Genomic DNA, 7403 nt, shown 5'->3' with positions numbered 1-7403 from the left:
TCCCAAAAGGCTTCCCCTTTATCCTCAAACTGTGACCCTTCGTTCTGGACTTCCCCAACATCGGGAACAATCTTCCTGCATCTAGCCTGTCCAATCCCTTTAGAATTTTATACGTTTCAATAAGATCCCCCCTCAATCTTCTAAATTCCAGCGAGTATAAGCCTAGTTCATCCAGTCTTTCATCATATGAAAGTCCTGCCATCCCAGGAATCAATCTGGTGAACCTTCTTTGTACTCTCTCTATGGCAAAGATGTCTTTCCTCAGATTAGGGGACCAAAACTGCACACAATACTCCAGGTGTGGTCTCACCAAGGCCTTGTACAACTGCAGTAGAACCTCCCTGCTCCTGTACTCAAATCCTCTCGCTATAAATGCCAGCATACCATTCGCCTTTTTCACCGCCTGCTGTACCTGCATGCCCACTTTCAATGACTGGTGTATAATGACACCCAGGTCTCGTTGCACCTCCCCTTTTCCTAATCGGCCACCATTCAGATAATAATCTGTTTTCCTGTTTTTGCCACCAAAGTGGATAACCTCACATTTATCCACATTAAATTGCATCTGCCATGAATTTGCCCACTCACCTAACCTATCCAAGTCACCCTGCATCCTCTTAGCAGGGAGATAATGTTGAAGCTCTATAAGGCACTCGTGAGACCACACTTGGAGTATTGTGTGCGGTTTTGGGCTCCTTATTTTAGAAAGGATATACTGATGTTGGAGAGGGTTCAGAGAAGATTCATGAGAATGATTCCAGGAATGAGAGAGTTACTGTATAAGGAACATCTGGCAGCTCTTGGGCTGTATTCCCTGTAGTTCAGGAGAATGAGGGGGAGATAGAGAGGTTCTTGATTAGCCAGGGCATCAAAGGGTATGGGGAGAAGGCAGGGGAATGGGAATGACTGGAAGAATTGGATCAGACCATGATGTTATGGCAGAGCAGACTCGATGGGCTGAATGGCCTACTTCTGCTCCTATATCTTATGGACAATCACAGACTAGCAAATTGTAATTGAAGAACCCCCACCTTTAAAGTTGAGCTACGGCGTCTACAGTTCTGGATATGCTGCTACGATACTGACGGGTGGGACACAATTTGTCAAAGCTCCTGAATATGAGCAAAGGGTAGAGTGTGAAATAGGGCAAAACTAAACACCGGATTACTAATAGAACTGAGCAACAGGTACCCAAAGGAAACTAAAATATTCTTCTTCTTAAGCCCCTCATCCCTACTGGGGCATTAGCCGCAGACAGCAGCTCACCAAAATCCTCTGTCCTGGGCCATTATTTCAAGTTTTTCTAGGTGTAGCCAATTTTCTTGGTGTATCCTTCCTGTCCCAGGGATGAGTTCTTTGGAGCGTCCTATAGCACTAGTTTTTAATGGGCTGGGGACAACCCTCCTCTTTTTGCAGCCCTGCTTGGGACCGTCCATGGCAGAGTTTAAAATATTCTAGTGTCTTGTAGATAGGAAGAGGGTTATGAACTGTGTAAGTTTATATTGGCCTGCACAACATTGTGGGCCAAAGGGCCTACATTGTTCACACACTCAGTAAAAATCTTTTTCTGTGTCACTTTGAATTCCCATATCCTTTTTACCTGTCATCTCAAGTCCATGACCTCTTCCACCAACAGGAACAGCCTCCATTCTCCTCTCTTTACACCCCTCATCAGGTTCAATACTTGTTTCAAATCTCCACTCCGCCTACTCTTCTATTAAGAAAACAATCCCAATATCTCAAACACCTTCCCACTGTTTCCACAATGAGGAACCAGAAATGAACATGATACTCTAGTTGTTTTATAAAGGTTTGGTACGACTGCCCTGATTTTAAATCTGTATCCAATGTTAAAGCCCAGAATGTGAACCTGGGCAGGTGGAGCAAGAACTGCTTTCTACTCCTGCCCTTTCAATGCCTTGTGTACCCTGGCCCTGAGTCATTCTGTTCCCACACCTACGAGATGTAGTGTGTGACAGGATAGGGTAAAGTGTATGAGGGGAGCAGTACAGTAGGAATTCAGAGCAGAACAGGAAAAGTGTGATTGGCTAATAGAGAAAACTGAGAAGTGGTTGTAAAGAAGGAAATGAATATTCCAGATCACTGGTGTTTTGAGAAAACGGAATAGAGGAAGGAGACGAAAGGTAACCTGATTAACCAGGATGGTATAAGGGCAGGAGTGAGAAGACACCTTGGCTCAGAAGGTGAATTATTTTGGGCAGTGGCTGGGAAGTGGCAGTAAGACTTGTCGTTGAGCTCCCTGCCTGTTGGAAACGGTTCGGCCAAGACCAAATGGAAGATTGAAGCGCAGATGATGTAAGTATCACGGCTGGCAGTGATCTTCATGTAGACCCAAGGAGGCCTTGAGGATGAGTTAGTGGAATAAGATGAGGAAGTTTATTAGTGAATGACATTGTGGGAGTAATGCGAAAAGTGCTGTTTATGGTCTGGTTGTATATATTGGAACAACATTCATAGCAATCTCATGGTGCTGTGATCCTCTGAGGCGATTTGTGTGGGAGAATTTCACATTCAGTTTGAGAGAGAAACTTAACTCCCAATTCAGTCTCAGATCAAGGTCACTGTATAGGTTATGAGGGATGACTCGGCCAAGGCTGACTAACATAAAGGAAGATCACCAGCAACAAGAAATAGTTCATAATTCTCACCTTGCTTTGTAGACAAGGAAATCCATTGGGGCTAATGAAATATGGTGACAGTATGAGATTGAAAGGAAGTGTGGAATAGGGGTTGTGCAATCAATTGGGGGTATTTAAGAAATTAAAGAATGTTTAAAATTATCAAAGAGTAAACAGACTATGAGAGTAAGCTAGCAAGAAAACAAAAATGTTGCAAGAGCTTCTGCTACCTTGCAGAGAATGGCAAGGCTTGATGTTTGCTGATGATTCAAAGTTAGGGGAAAAGTACATTTTAGGTAAGGCATAAAGACTGTGTAGAGATATGAATCTACATGTGCCTGAATGATGGGGACATATAGATTAATTCAAAAGTAATCAAAATCAATTAAGGCATTTGAAAATTATTTTAAAATATCAAAAATAACAATGACTAAATCACAGGTAACTGTGTCTACCTGAGGGAACTGGATAGGTTGTGACAGGGACGTGTACTCCTAGGTCTGCAAACTGTAGTTGGAGAGCTGCAGTGAAGAGCTGGTGCAAGATATCTCTCACCCTCCCTGACCCCACACTCAGCTCCTTCTTCGTCTTGCACCACCCTCTTCCCGCACCTATTTGCTCTGAAAAGCCACCTGCATACTCCATCTCACAAACCACATAAGCATTTCTGATCCACCCACCAGCACCTTCATTCTCTGTCTCCAAGCTCCATCACTCCTACAGACATGCTGGAACAGCTGGCCCAAAATATTTACAGACAGGACCAAGTCGCAATGGCAGCATTCAGCTGGAGGGCTGCTTTTAAGCAGCCCACCTCAGTTCGCAGAGGGCCCCTCACATCCATCTGGTCACTGCGTCCTTGAACAGGAGGCACTGCGTGTTTATAGAGAGGCTGCTGGCAACAGGGACACTTGGGTTAAACCACTCATTGTGCTGCTGGAGAGGTGAAGCATGAGCAGGTTTCCCACTGATATAAGCTGTGTGGGTAAAAGAGGGAGGAGGCTGTTAATATCACCATCATGCTTTCACTTAGTGTCACTGCTTCTCCTTTATTACCTGCTCAGCATCGTGGAGGCTTTTTCCTTGGAGCACAGAGAATTATTCTTCTGCTTTCCAGCAAGAACCATTTACTGAGAGAGCAGATGTAACCTAGCAAGATATGTAACTGGTTGCCATGACATTTTTTCACTTATCCTACAGGCAATGCCAGGAACAGGCTGAGATTCACATGCCAATCATAGGACACAGCCTGAGTCTGATCGTGGAAGATTATAAGGGATTGTTGGAAGTCCACAGGCCAATTTAGAAAACTTGATTTTTTTTTTCACTCATGACTGTTCCAGCAATAAACATTACCCCTCAGAATAAGGACCTGAGGAATGCCTGAGGAACATGCCAGGTAATGGCAAGAGAAGATACAGAAAAGTACAGGCACAAACAGACACAGGAAGAAATTTCAAGAGTGATTATGTGAGAAATGACGATGATCTTGCCAAAGAATTGTCAGGGAATGTCTGATCTAATGTGTAAAAACTACAGCAGTGTCATTTCAGGGATGACTGGGGAATGTCAGAGCTGATGACAACCTCACCAGGATTTTCTCCATATAATTGTGGGATGGAAAGCTTTGCAACCTCGAGGACTCAACATGTAAAACTGCAGCCAGTGGCAACCATGAGGTTACTCAGGGCATTCTTTCCCTCCCAGTGCTCACCAATTAAAGTGGTGGCTCTCAGATGAGCCAATGTGAAGAGGGGCTGGCTAATGTAACTGAGTTGGACTTTGAGCAGCAGCACCATGCTGTTGAGAGTGAAAGGTGCTCAGTTGGTCAGGGCACCAGACGTGGCCAGAGATAGTGGTTGAGGTTAGGAGGACAGATCCTGCTCAGTGATAAGTTAGTGTATGAAGGTCTGGGATACATCACATCCAGAGCCTGCATTTTCATCAGTCACTCTCTTTAGCAGAGCCAACAAGAAGAAAGTCCATTTTGCTGCTCAGTAACTGGAATAGTTTGGCTGCTTGAGAGTCCACAATTTATAGTAACACCGAAGCAAAGGTAACGGAGACATTTGAGCTCACCACAATGGCAACCAGCTACAGGGTTAACTCATCCAACACCTGAAGACCATTTTGAACATTTTGATCTATCTGAGTAATAACAGTCTTTGGGGTTGGTAGGGAGACAGTGAATGTGGTGTAATGGAGTAGGGTTGGTGACTGAGAGTGTGGAGAGGTTGACAGCTATCACAACCGACCTGATGATTATCCTCCAATTAATGTAATGAGGCCCATCACCACATTCTATTAGTTCATGTCTGTCTGGGAGTGGTGAGAAGGCACCCACCTCGCAGCCTTCACTGAAAAGCTGCAGGCCTGCCAAGTAGTAATGCATGCCCACAGCACACAAGGCCCTTCACCACACAAACAGAGAAAACCTGTTTCTCTCCACTGGTGAAATCCTTAAGAACTGGAAATTGTCTAACGCTCTCCCAGTGTATGAGAAGGGTGACCGCACTGACCTTGGCAACTATAGACCAGTAAGCTTAATGCATACTGTAGGAAAGATAATGGAAACAATAATAAAGAATGAGATGGAAAAACTACTGATAAGAACAGGCATGTTAGCAGAAAGCCAGCATGGTTTCAGAAAGGGAAAATCATGTTTTACTAATATGCTGGAATTCTGTGAAGAGGCAAGGTACCCAACGAGAGCTGAATAATCAAATTTTAGGAGATAGGGACTCAGGGTGAGGTGTGTGAAAGGATGCAGAAGTGGCTCAAAAACAGAAAACCGAGTTATGGTGAGAGCAACACACATCAAAGCTGCTGGTGAACACAGCAGGCCAGGCAGCATCTGTAGGAAGAGGTACAGTCGACGTTTCGGGCCGAGACCCTTCGTCAGGACTGACTGAAAGAAGAGTGAGTAAGGGATGTTACGGTGAGAGGATCATTTTCACACCTAAAAGACGTTAAAAGTGGGGTTCTGTAGAGATCCATTTTAGTGTCACTACTGTTTTTAATTTACATTAATGATTTGAATAAGTACATAACAAATAAATTAGTAAAGTTTGTTGATGACACAAGATTAGGAGACAGGATGATAACATTCAGGTAGCAGAATCAATAGTTAGATTTAAACAAAATCCAGATGTAGGCAGATGAAATTTTGTGTCAGTAAATGTAAAGTATTACATAGAGGAAGTAGAAATATTAGATATAAATATGCAGTGGGGGGTATTGAGTTGAAAAGTACACTGTATGAGAAGGATTTGGACATCCTGGTAGACTCATCACTATCAACATCTAGACAGTGCACAGAAGTGATCAGGAAGGCGAATAGAATGTTGGACTATATAATGTGATCAGTGGAGTTCAAGTCTAGAGACATTCTCCATAAGCTGTATAATGCACTTGTGAGGCCACACTCTGAGCCCTGTATACAATTTTGGTCTCTATATTGTGTGAGGGATGTGAAGGCACTGGAGAGAGTTCAGAGAAGGGTGACTCGACTCATTCCAGGTCTGCAGGGTATGAGCTATGAAGAAAGATTGAAAGAGTTAAATCTTTTTAGCCTAAGCAGATGTAAAATGAGAGAAGGTATGATAGAAATGTTCAAAGTCATTAAGGGTAGAGGTAAGGTGGATGCCAGCTGCTACTTCAAATTAATCCATCAACAGGGACATGGGGCCACAGGTGGAGACTGGTTAAAGGGAGATTTCAGACCAACATCAGGAAACATTTCTCTACACAGTGAGTTGTGGACACATGGAACAAGCTATCTGGTTGTGTAGTTGAGAGCAGTACCTGAGAGACTTTCAAATCTAAACTCAATAGTTATTTCAACACACTATGTGAACAGGAATTTGGCAAGCTTTGCTGGGCCAAATAGTCTGTTCTTGTTAAAAACTTTCTAATGTTCCAACAAGTTCTGGATGTACAAACAGACCAGGAAGATTATAGCTTCAGGGTGCTGATTACTGAACAATAATTATCCATTTGGTAAAAGATGTGGGGCAATTTCTACAAGATTTGTTGTTATTTCTGTTATATGAAATTTATGTTTAACTGTTTGTTGTCATACCAGATAGTAAGCATTCAAGAAGCGACTTGACAACAAAACAAGATAGTTGTGGTTGTCAGAAGTCAATCACTCCAGCCCTAGCCTCTCACTGCAGGTGTTCTTCAGGACAGGATCCTACACCAACCATCTTTGCTGCTTCATCAATGACCTTCCATCATGAAGACCAAAGTGGAGATGTTCACTGATGATTACACAATGGTCACAAGTCTTCGGCAAATGAAGTAGTTCTTGTCTCTATGTGCAAGACTTGGACACACCCTGGCCTGGGCTGAGAAGTGACTAATAACATTCATAGTACGAAAGTGCCAGGAAATGATCATCTCTAACAAGGGAGTCTATTGAGCTACCCTTGGTACTCAATCGCCAAATCTCATCAACTTCCTGGGGATGACCATTAGCCAAATATGAGTTGATGAGCCGCATAAATACAATGGTTACAAGAGCAGGTCAGAGGCTGGGTATAGGGAGTGGTTTACCTCTTGAAACCCCAAGTAAAATAGGCATAGCCCAGTAGTGTGATGGAATATTCTTCACTCACCAGAATGAGTGTAGTTCCATCAACACTCATGAAATCCACACATCGCACAGTACAAAGCAGGCAACTTGACTAGCATACCACAAACTACCCTAAACCTTTCTTCCTTTGTCATCAGTGCACAGTGGCTGTAGCATGTACCATTTAC

Source organism: Mobula hypostoma, chromosome X1 (genome assembly GCF_963921235.1).
Source record: "Mobula hypostoma chromosome X1, sMobHyp1.1, whole genome shotgun sequence".
NCBI lineage: Eukaryota > Metazoa > Chordata > Chondrichthyes > Myliobatiformes > Myliobatidae > Mobula > Mobula hypostoma.
The sequence above is the reverse complement of the archived record's forward strand: the minus strand, read 5'-3'. Positions refer to the sequence as shown.